Source organism: Oncorhynchus kisutch, linkage group LG30 (genome assembly GCF_002021735.2).
Source record: "Oncorhynchus kisutch isolate 150728-3 linkage group LG30, Okis_V2, whole genome shotgun sequence".
Taxonomy (NCBI): domain Eukaryota; kingdom Metazoa; phylum Chordata; class Actinopteri; order Salmoniformes; family Salmonidae; genus Oncorhynchus; species Oncorhynchus kisutch.
In genome coordinates this window covers 13,028,790-13,041,338 of record NC_034203.2, presented here as the reverse complement: position 1 = coordinate 13,041,338, position 12,549 = coordinate 13,028,790, and the positions used below count along the sequence as shown (strand labels likewise).

Sequence of the window (12,549 nt, the reverse complement as noted above, 5' to 3'; positions counted from 1 at the left end):
TATATCCCCAATAGTACAGAGGAAAATTGGCTATGCAGCAAACAGCATATTGCTCTGTACTGCTGGGAATATACCATTTGTAGCTAAATGAATGTCTTCAATCATCTCACTCATCTTTCAACAATCAGTACAACACTATCAAGGTCAATAATCGACCCCTTTGATCTGATTTAACGTTTATATGCGATTAATTAAGATCATACACGGATTCCAATGTGCATTTTCAGGGAGATGTTTTCATGAATCACAGTCTCAGTAACTGTGGAACTTTACTGAGAGGAGAAACTGGTCTCAGGAGGGCCAGTGTGTTTCTGTACTCTCCCGACGGCTCAGCAAGGCATTAATACAACATCAGTCACACACACACACACACACACACACACACACACACACACACACACACACACACACACACACACACACACACACACACACACACACACACACACACACAAACACACACACACACACACCCTTTTATTTAATCTCAGGAACACACTAATTAATTTTACAGCCTTTTGGAGGCTGTCAGTGTAAAAGATGTCCTACTGAAACATTGATGTAACTAAACAGGCATTGATGATGCTCGTTTGAATGTACATCGGTCTGCTGCATACCTGCTGGACTGGTGGGTCCTCTCATGTTCAAAGACCAGAGACAACAAGAATAAAATACTTAAAAGGCAGGGTCGCATTCATTAGAACGGGTTTTAAATATAACTTTTTTTACTATAGCAAGCGCCAAATAAGTGCCAATAAAAGAAAAAGGTTTGACGTGAGAGGGTTTAAGTTTATCTTAAATCAGACATAACTCCCCTTGTGCCAAGGGGAATAGGAGCTTGTTGTGAACAACGGGGAGGGGCAATTGAATGAAAGCTTCACTTTTCCATCACAAAACACCAGAAAATGGCCAAAAAAAAAGAGCAGAACCAGCTCAACTGCTTTATACTATCATTTGACTATTAGATGTTCAATGGTTCTTTAGAAAAAATGATCTAAGAAGGAATGATTCAAACGAGAGTTCAGTTCACATAACGTTGACCTTAAAATGAGGGACAAATGTTAATTAACCACATTAAATAAATAATAATCTTCAGAAATGACTTCGTCAAAGAAAAAAAAAGTAACTAGGCTTTATAATGATGGAATAAAAAACGTAGTTCCTAGAAGTTGGAAAAACATGAGGCCTCAAAATTCTGATTTGTGGCACTTTAGCAAGTCTTGATTCATATCAAAAAATTGAATGTTCCATGTGGTATATATCAAAGGGCACTACCTTTAATGTAACAGGCTTTTACAATTCAATAGTGGTGCACAATTTCTACTTCCAATATCAAAGGGATGCACTATACTCGTGGAACAACCCATATGATCTCTGTTAGCGCATTGGAGGCAGTCGTAATGTGTTGCTACTAGATCGGGGTCGTATTCATTAGGCACAAAACAGAAGAAAATAGACTGAAACAGGGAAAGACTACCTGGACAATAAGAAACACCTCTTGAGATGGGAAAACATGTTTTTTTCTGAAGTTTTTTTTTGCAAATTCCAAAAGGCACTGCTGGAATGACCCATATACAGTAGCATCATCTCTCCTGTGTGTTCTCCTCTGACGTAGAGCGAGCCTCCTATTCAACAGCCAAATTATCCTCCATATCAGGATTGAAGGTAAGACCCAGATGCAGACTGTGTCGGAATAACAATGTTTATTACAGCAACAGAGCAGGGAAACGACAGGTCAAGGCAGGCAGGGGTCGACAGGTCAAGGCAGACAGGGGTCGATAACCAGAGTAGTGGGGGAAAGGTACAGGACGGCAGGCAGGCTCAGGGTCGGGTCAGGCAGAGGTCGGTAATCCAGAGGTGGGACAAAGGTACAGGACGGCAGGCAGGCTCAAGGTCAGGGGCAAAGCAGAGTGGTCAGACAGGCGGGCTTGGAGAAAGGACAGGGTCAAAACCAGGAGGGCGAGAGAAAGAGAGACTGGGGAAAAGCAGGAGCTGAGACAAACCGCTGGCTGACTTGACAAACAAGAAAAACTGGCAACAGACAAACAGAGAACACAGGTATAAATACACAGGGGATAATGAGGAAGATGGGCGACATCTGGAGGGGGTGGAGACAATCACAAAGACAGGTGAAACAGATCAGGGTGTGACACCAGAAAAATCTATTCAATGAGGAAATCTCTCCTCTCTAATTTCCCACCCAGCCAACCACCATGTTACACAGCGAAACGAGTGGTCTATTCAGGAGGGTGCAGCATTACAGAGTGTTCAAATACAAATACATTGTGTATATCTTCTCCCACGATTTTGCACTGATTTTCTTCCTTTTAGACTCAAAAGGAGCGTGTTGTTCTGTTACATGCTTCTTTTCCACTTTATATTCCACTGTTATTTTGTATTTTTGTTTCTTTTCCCAGTTTTTGTGTTTTCCAGAATCTTCATAACCCGGAGACAACGATGTCACAATACATATGATCTAGGCATTTGTAGGACAATTTGGAAACTGTAGGATGACTACATTACCTATAATGCGCATTGACTGAACATTACAAATTACCATTGCAATTATACATCACAAAATTATTTATATGGTGAAGGGCCTTCTGTAATATAGAGGAGACCAAGAACTTTTGCAACCTAATGAATTACTGTGCCCGGTAACATATAGTAACATAGACTTTTATGGTCACATAAGGTGGCCACCATGTGGATTCAAAATCAGTAGCCTAACAATTCTTTACATGGCCCCAGTTGCATTTGTAATTTTTCTGTGACGATTCAATATTCACCCATAGCGTGACTTTTTGGATGGGCAATTGACAGTGAAGCTTGATGTAGTCATTGCATGCAAGGAATATGGGACAAAATAGTACACTTTTGTATACCTTAATAGTGACTCTGGCCAAATACTTATAATTTCTTCAAATGGGGGGACTACATACATAAAGTGCTTTAATTTTTCAACTGTAAAAATTGTATTAAAATACCATCAAATTAGGGGCCTCCTGAGTACTGCATCGCAGTGCTATACTGCCCTACAAAGCAAAAAGGCAGTAATTCTTCATTTGGTAAAATGTAATTTTTTGCTACATTAAATACATGCTTAATCATGTGGACAAGTATCCTTCCTCTATTGTATTGTGTTTTGGAGAAAATGGGGGTCATGTTAGCAGTAACTGCATAAAGTTACTGTGAAACCAAGGTAAATTAAAGTACTTTTTCTCAGTTCCACGCTATGTGACCCATGTGTCGTCCGGGTTAGGAGAGGGTTTGGCCGGCCAGGATGTCCTTGTCCCATCGCGCTCGGGACGGGCCGGGCACATGCACGCTGACACGGTCGCCAGTTGTTTCTTCAGACACATTGCTGCGGCTGGCTTCCGGGTTAAGCGAGCAGTGTGTTAAGAAGCAGTGCGACTTAGCAGGGCCGTGTTTCGGAGGACGCATTGCTCTCAACCTTCGCCTCTCTCGAGTCCGCACAGAAGTTGCAGCGTTGGACAAAACTGTAACTACCAATTGGGGAGAAAAGGGGTAGAATGTTTTTTTTATAATAAAAAAAAACATCTAACTAAAAGTAACATTCTGTCCTGTGACCTCATGTTTATTTATTTGTATTTATTTGATTTAACCTTTATTATATCAGGGAGTCATACTGAGACCAAGGTCTCTTTTACAGATTACATACATTACCAGTCAAAAGTTTGGACACACCAACTCATTCAAGGGTTTTTCTTTATTTTTACTATTTTCTACATTGTAGATCCGGCTCTCATGAGGACCGCTACTGGAAAGGAATGCCCAGAGTTACCTCTGCTGCAGAAGATAAGTTCATTGGAGTTACCAAATACAAATGAGTTCAAGCAACAGACACATTTCAACATCAACTGTTCAGAGGAGACTGTGTGAATCAGGCCTTCATGGTCAAATTACTGCAAAGAAACCACTACTAAAGGACACCAATAATAAGAAGAGACTTGCTTGGGTCAAGAAACATGAGCAATGGACATAAGACCGGTGGACATCTGTAATTTGGTCTGATTTTTGGTTCCAATCGTCGTGTCTTTGTGAGACGCAGAGTAGGTGAATGGATGATCTCCGCATGTGTGGTTCCCACTGTGAAGCATGGAGGAGGTGTGATGGCATGGTGGTGCTTTGCTGGTGACACTGTCAGTGATTTATTTAAATTTCAAGGCACACTTAACCAACATGGCTACCACAGCATTCTGTAGCGATACACCATCCCATCCCTTAGTGGGACTATCTTTTATTTTTCAATAGGACAATGACCCAACACATTTCCAGGCTGTGTAAGGGCTATTTGACCAAGAAGGAGAGTGATGGAGTGCTGCATCAGATGACCTGGCCTCCACAATCACCCGACCTCAAACAATTGAGATGGTTTGGGATGACTTGGATCGCAGAGTGAAGGAAAAGAAACCAACAAGTGTTCAGCATATGTGGGAACTCCTTCAAGACTGTTGGAAAAGAGAGAATGCACTGAATGTGCAAAGCTGTCATCAAGGCAAAGGGTGGCTACTTTGAAGAATCTAAAACATAAAATATATTTTGATTTGTGTTAAGGGAATTTTTATCTATAATGACTAATTATGTATACATTTCAATCAGGATGTACTAATCAGAATACAATTATGGTACTGTATATGTACTAATCAAAATACTAAATGTTACTGTATATGTATGCATTTTCTTATCTGATCCCAGTACTGAAGTGAATGTGGCCAAGAGTTTAGTAACAATGACAGTCTGTTCATTGGTACAAATGAATCAGACTGGCTAGAATGCTTATCTACACAAGAAAACCTTGACTCGTAAATTATATTAAATTGGTAGGGAGACGGATGTGGGAAGGCTTGAGACACAGCCTTGGTACTGGAACGGAGGTGTGTGAACGTGGGCAAAAGTTAGAACAATGACGGTCTGTTCCTTTGTACAAATGAATGAACTATCTCCAGATGGCAGGGACGGACTATCTCCAGACTGTCTAGAATGCTTATCTACACTGACTGACCTTGGCTTTAGGCGAGGAGGGAAGGCTTGAACTATAGGGCCTCTCTACCAGTGTCAAGAAGAGATAGAACATTTAGAAAACGCTGACGTCATTTTCAGTTTATAACCTGTGGTAAAATGTGTATGAAGGCAGTACTCTCTTGAATTAAACGCTGTTACCTGACTTTTAAGACCGGGGCTCTGTCCATTCTTATAAAATAAGGGTCTTACAAACCCTTAATGCATTGACAGAGTGTTTAATTTTGATTGGGAATTAAAACAGAGGAATTTAGAATTCCTTCAACAGTTTGTTTAACACTTTTTTTGATATGTGTTTTTTCATAGTTTTTATGTCTTCACTATTATTCTACAATGAAGAAAATAGTCAAAAATAAAGATAAACTGTTGAATGAGGTAGGTGAGTCCAAATATTTGACTGGTACTGTAAATGACAGAAGATACACGCAGCAATAAAATACAAAATGCAAGCCTTCTGAACTGCTCTAGAGGCACCAAAACATCAAATTTAAGAACATTTTGAAGATTCTTGCGCCTTATTTGTTAAATCCAGCTTTTAGTTAACGCAGTAGAGACCAAAGGAATTTCCAGAGTTAACCATCCCTGAGACCAGGTGTGGTAACTCCTGGTCCTGTATGTCTAAAGTTTAGTAAAGATGTTCGGTACAGTGGGACTTTTTACAAAAGGGCTTTCACCTTTATTTAATCAGGTAAGCTAGTTGAGAACAAGTTCTCATTTACAACTGCGATCTGGCCAAGATAAAGCAAAGCAGTGCGACACAAACAACACAGAGTTACACATGAAATAAACAAGGGTAGTCAATAACACAATGGAAAATGTAAAAAAGTCTATATACAATGTGTGCAAATGGCGTGAGGAGGTAAGGCACATCATTTATTATAGGCCATAGTAGTGAAGTAATTACAATTTATCAAATTAACACTGGAGTGATAGATGAGCAGATGGTGATGTGCCAGTAGAGATACTGGTGTGCAAAAGAGCATAAAAGTAAATTAAAACAATATGGGGATGAGGTAGGTAGATTGGGTGGGCTATTTACAGATGGGCTATGTACAGCTGCAGCGATCGGTTAGCTGCTCAGATAGCTGATGTTTGAAGTTAGTGAGGGAAATATTAATCTCCAGCTTCAGCGACTTTTGCAATTCGTTTCAGTCATTGGCAGCAGAGAACTGGAAGGAAAAGTGGCCAAATGAGGTGTTGGCTTTGACCAGTGAGATATATCTGCTGGAGTGCGTGCTACGGGTGGGTGTTGTTATCGTGACCAGTGAGCTGAGATAAGGTGGAGCTTTACCTAGCATAGATAACCTGGAGCCAGTGGTTCTGGCGACGAATATGTAGCGTGGGCCAGCCGACTAGAGCATACAGTTTGCAGTGGTGGGTGGTATAAGGGTTTTGGTAACAAAACGGATGGCACTGTGATAGACTCCATCCAGATTGCTGATTAGAGTATTGGAAGCTATTTTTTAAATGACATCGCCGAAGTCGAGGATCGGTAGGATAGTCCGTTTTATGAGGGTATGTTTGGCGGTGTGAGTGAAGAAGGCTTTGTTGTGAAATAGGAAGCCGATTCTAGATTTAATTTTGGAATGGAGATGTTTAATATGAGTCTGGAAGGAGAGTTTACAGTCTAGCCAGACACCTTGTAGTTGTCCACATATTCTACGTCAGAACCGTCCAGAGTGCTGATGCTAGTCGGGCAGGCAGGTGTGGGCAGCAAACGGTTGAAAAGCATGCATTTGGTTTTACTAACATTTAAGAGCAGTTGGAGGCCACGGAAGGAGTGTTGTATGGCATTGAAGCTCGTAGCAATACATCAACCTGTACATGACATCAAAGAGGGCCAACCAACTTTCTGGTAGAGAATGCAGTGATGAGTAACTAAAACTGTTGCCTGTAATAAAGTGCAGTGCGCTACGACAAACTGCATCTAACGGCTTTAATGAAGTGGCTGCTGGGCTCATATTGATGACGTCGCCATAGTCTAGGACCAATAGGAACGTCGACTGAATAATATGTATTCTAGTTTTTAGCCGAGAGGCAGGAGCTATTTCTATAGATGAAGCCCATTTTTATTCTCAGCTTCTTACCCAACTCATCTTTATTCTTTTCAAAGGACAGCTTTTCATCTATCCAGATGCCCAGATATTTGTAAGCAGCGACCAGATCAATATGGACACCATCCAAGGTACATATGCTTATTAAATCATCAGTTATTTTTATGCACTCTAGAGAACAACATACTGTATACTTATTTTTACCTGCATCCAATACTAATTTCTGGTCAATAAAGTTTTTTTCTGTAGTACAATGAAGGCAGACTGTAGTTCAGATAGAGCCTTATCAATCGTGGGGGCAGTAGCATATACAACAGTATCATCGGCATACAAGTACAGGTGCATTTATTTTACAGACAAGTTAATATTTCTAATGTAAACAGTAAAAAGTACAGGACATTTAATAATATCCAGGAAACCTGGATTTAACACCACCAGTAGATACACATTGCGTTCTATTATATCAAGTCATTTTTAAACCAGTTACAGTACATGCAGCCTGGTCTAGGCCAATAGAGGAAAGCCGCTGAATTAGCAGTGAGTGGTCAACAGTGTCAAAAGCCTTTGACAGGTCCATGAAGACAGCAGCACAATGTCGCCTTTGATCCATACAGTTACCCACATCATTTATAACTAGGGATGCAGCAGGGTTAGTGCTGTGACCTGGTCTAAAAACCCGATTGATGTACAAGAATACATTTAGAAGATAAGAAAGATCTTAGCTGAGAATTATTCATGGATTCTAATATTTTAGCTAGGCAAGAAAGCTTAGAAATAGGTCGATAGTTATTTAGGTCACAAGGGTCACCACCTTTATCATTATTATTATTATTACATGACATTATTATTACATAGTACATATCTGGTACTACCTTGGGGATAGTACCAGATATAATCGTCAGGTTAAACATATGGGTTAATGATTCAGCAATCAGGGGGGCAGAGAGCTGCAGCAAAAATGGATCAAGCATACCAGCCAGAGTGGATATTTTTTCCCCTCATCAATCTTCAGCAAGGCATCTAGCACCTCACAGAGAGTAAATTGTTGAAATGAAAACAAAGATTCACTAAAGGCTGACGGGTTAACCGTCGAGTCAGCTACAGTCGGCTGGCAGAGGGAAGAGCAGTCGATTGACTGACTGTAGGTATACTGTACAGCCAGGCAGGCTGCAGAAAATGACAAGTTAATTAGTGGGTGATTTCAGAACCAATGTGGGGGGACAGAAAACATAGGTTACATATAGGTTACATTGACCCCCTAATCTGATAGTGGTAGTGGGGTGGTAGATGCCTCGTCTCCCTTATGGCTCAGCTCAGGTGCCTAAATAGTACATTCACCGTAGACAAATCTCTTTCCTTTACAGAAGAAAGGCAGGTTGATGGCGGTCAGGGCTATTGTCCATGGCAGAGAGAATACTTTGTCTTACTCGGCCTCCCGAGTGGCGCAGCGGTCTAAGGCAGTGCTATAGGGGTCACTACAGACCCGTGTTTGATCTCTCCTGTACTCCCTGTTCACCCACGACTGCGTGGCCACACACGCCTCCAACTCAATCATCAAGTTTGCGGACAACACAACAGTGGTAGGCTTGATTACCAACAACGACGAGACGGCCTACAGGGAGGAGGTGAGGGCCCTCGGAGTGTGATGTCAGGAAAATAACCTCACACTCAACGTCAACAAAACTAAGGAGATGATTGTGGACTTCAGGAAACAGCAGAGGGAACACCCCCCTATCCACATCGATGGAACAGTAGTGGAGAGGGTAGTAAGTTTTAAGTTCCTCGGCATACACATCACACAGACAGCATCGTGAAGAAGGTGCAGCAGCGCCGCTTCAACCTCAGGAGGCTGAAGAAATTCGGGTTGTCACTAAAAGCACTCACAAACTTCTACAGATGCACAATCGAGAGCATCCTGTCGGGCTGTATCACCGCCTGGTACGGCAACTGCTCCGCGCACAACCGTAAGGCTCTCCAGAGGGTAGTGAGGTCTGCACAACGCTTCACCAGGGGCAAACTACCTGCCCTCCAGGACACCTACACCACCCGATGTCACAGGAAGGCCATAAAGATCATCAAGGACAACAAGCACCCGAGCCACTGCCTGTTCACCCCGCTATCATCCAGAAGGCGAGGTCAGTACAGGTGCATCAAAGCTGGGACCGAGAGACTGAAAAACAGCTTCTATCTCAAGGCCATCAGACTGTTAAACAGCCACCACTAACATTGAGTGGCTGCTGCCAACACACTGACTCAACTCCAGCCACTTTAATAATGGGAATTGATGGGAAATTATGTAAAATATCTCACTAGCCACTTTAAACAATGCTACCTAATATAATGCTTACATACCCTACATTATTCATCTCATATGTATATGTATATACTGTACTCTATATCATCTACTGCATCTTTATGTAATACATGTATCACTAGCCACTTTAACTATGCCACTTTGTTTACATACTCATCTCATATGTATAAACTGCACTCAATACCATCTACTGTATCTTGCCTATGCCGCTCTGTACCATCACTCATTCATATATCTTTATGTACATATTCTTTATCCCCTTACACTTGTGTCTATAAGGTAGTAGTTTTGGAATTGTTAGCTAGATTACTTGTTGGTTATTACTGCATTGTCGGAACTAGAAGCACAAGCATTTCGCTACACTCACATTAACATCTGCTAACCATGTGTATGTGACAAATACATTTGATTTGATTTGGGCTGTATCAGAACGACGAAAGCTACATTTTCTAACACATTCACATGATAATTAATGACCCCTAAGTGACAAGAATCTTCCCACCGCAGTTTGATTCATGTGATTATAAATGTTGGCTGTTGGTGTTTTCCCCTTGACCTCTGTGATAGCCCAGTGGAATTTTCACCATGTTGGTCAAACAAGTCACACCTATGAAATCATTTGAGATCACAAGTGCCGATGGGGCTAGAGGTTGTTTCTTGGCTGGGCTGATATAGCATCAGTGTGGCAGCGAACCCTAGTCAAAGTGCAATGTGCCAAATTCCATGACTTTGCTCAATCATTAACTACCACAAACCACAGTCCTTTGCTTGTGCAGTATTACACAGACGTTGGAAATGGTGGAGTTTCCACTCTTATTAAAACCCCAGCGTGCAAACTCTAACTGTCAATGAAGTATAAAGTGCTTGAAGTGAAATAGGTGCAGTGCCAGCACTTATTTTGGGTGCCAATAGTCTTTATATTTATGTGCCGCAAATTACAATATTTTCATGCCAATATTCTATAACAGGTGCTGGAACTCAAGCAGTGAGTGTTCAGGAACGGCCTAATGTCAACTATTTGTTCCATTCATACCACCAGAGAGTTTCGACGATGGACCTTGGTGATGGAACAAATTATTTCTCTGAGTCTTAACAAAAAGGATAAACACACACGTTTCCTTTTGGCCCCCATTCCCAACAAGAAACAAGAAGGAGCCAGCATTTACCTTTATGAGGGAGGATTAAAAAATGATGAGCATTTCAAGATTCCCACAGCACGTGAGAAGCCCACAGCACTTGAGAAGCCCACAGCACGTGACAGAACTGACAACAGCGATTGTGGGGAAGCTGGAATCAGCAAGTGGAAAAGACGTGGTTGTCACTCACCCAAAGACTAAACGATTGGCTGAAGTTGTAAAAGAGTGAGCTGAAGCACTCTGGGGCTCCATCAGTTTATGAGATGCCCATGGAAACAATAGAGCTGGTGAAGAAAGTAGCCAGCCACAGGTTTGGAGAGCAGATCCCGAAGCCCAAGCAGACGATCCTTCTAGCGGGTGACGAAGAAGAGGTGATGCCCGTCATCAGCACCATGATCAACTACTTCCTGGGAAGATGACTTCTGTTTCAAGCTGCCCCTAAAATGACGAGGCTGTTGTTGTATAGGAAATCAGTTACCACGATGGATTTCAGATCCCCTTCTCTTATAAGGTACGTGGAGGGAGCCTACCAAGAGTTAACGCTATGTGCGCGGTGTGTGAAGCATCTATGTCAACGGATCTAATCTTTAAAGGGAGTAAGAGAGGATCTGAGGATCTTCCGGTATATTTCAAATCCAATCTATCAGCATTGTTTAGAGACAATGAAGCAGCTACTGTCGGAAGTAGTCATGATGATAATCACCAGTTTCAGAAGTTCTGGGATGCAGATTTGTATGAAGGTGTTTTTCCAGACCGTTGTTCAAAATGGAGAGTTTAACTCTGTTCAAAGAAGGATGAAAGTTGTCTTAAAATAAGTTTGATGACTGATTTTGGAAGGGAATATTGAGATATGTAAATAAAGTCAGTTAGTCACCCTTTAGGCCCCTACCATTGCTTTGTTTAAGAATTATATTTAAGTGTGCTTGCTGATAGCAAGAGCAACTTTAGAAATCCGACATACTTCTTGTTATTCTCTTTCCACTGCCACCTGTATAGCGCCAAAAATGTAAAAGCTACCTACAACAAAACAACTTTCAAATGTGCAGGCAGACTGTCTTCAGGTTGCTTATCAAAACATTTTTGATGCTACAGGTGGCAGTGGAAAGAGAATAATAAGAAGTATGTCGGATTTCTAAAGTTGCTCTTGCTTTCACACTCCCACCATACTTGCATGATTCCCAATCCCATTTCAATGGCCATAGCTAAACTTAGTAAAAGTTTGGACCGTAACTAGTCTTCAACTGTTTATGTCACACCCTGATCTGTTTCACCTGTCTTTGTCTCCACCCCCCTCCAGGTGTCGCCCATCTTCCCCATTATCCCCTGTGTATTTATACCGGTGTTCTCTGTTTGTCTCTTGCCAGTTCGTTTTGTTTGTGAAACCTACCAGTGTTTGTTCCCCTGCTCCTACCGGTTTCTTGCACCTGTTTTCTAGTCCTTTCCGGTTTTGACCGTTCTGCCTGCCCTGAACATGACCCTGACCCTGAGCCTGACCCTGCCTGCCATTCTGTACCTTGCCCCACCTAACTGGATTATTGACCCCTGCCTGTCCTGACCCTGAGACTGCCTGCCGTTCTGGACTCTTTGCACCCTCTCTAGATTATTTACCTCTGCCTGCCTTTGACCTGTCGTTTGCCTGCCCCTGTATTAGAAATAAACTTTTGTTTCTTCAACACTGTCTGCATCTGGGTCATACCTGAAACGTGATAGTTTAAGCTTGAAAAGCCATTCATACTTCAAAATATGCAGATCAATCTGGAATAGTGTGCTTTTATACAGCTTTTTGATAACATTATACTGTTTAACTATAACACTTTTAAATATGCATAAACACTTCATAGGTTATAATGGGAGATTTGGGGATTTTCCACAACTCTTGAGTAGAGGTCGACCGATTATGATTTTTCAACGCCGATACCGATACCGATTATTGGAGGACAAAAAAAGCTGATACCGATTAATCAGCCGATTTAAAAAAAAAATGTATTTGTAATAATGACAA

The 12,549-nt window shown here is 41.7% G+C and overlaps 1 long non-coding RNA gene across 1 annotated transcript; it reads left to right on the top strand.

The window, feature by feature from the left end:
• The first annotated feature begins 10,280 nt into the window (after positions 1 to 10,280).
• LOC116358611 (uncharacterized) lies at positions 10,281 to 12,225 on the top strand. The gene is made up of 2 exons (XR_004206362.1): positions 10,281 to 11,058; positions 11,845 to 12,225. It is a non-coding gene; the product is annotated as an uncharacterized LOC116358611 (long non-coding RNA).
• The last annotated feature ends 324 nt before the right edge of the window (positions 12,226 to 12,549 follow it).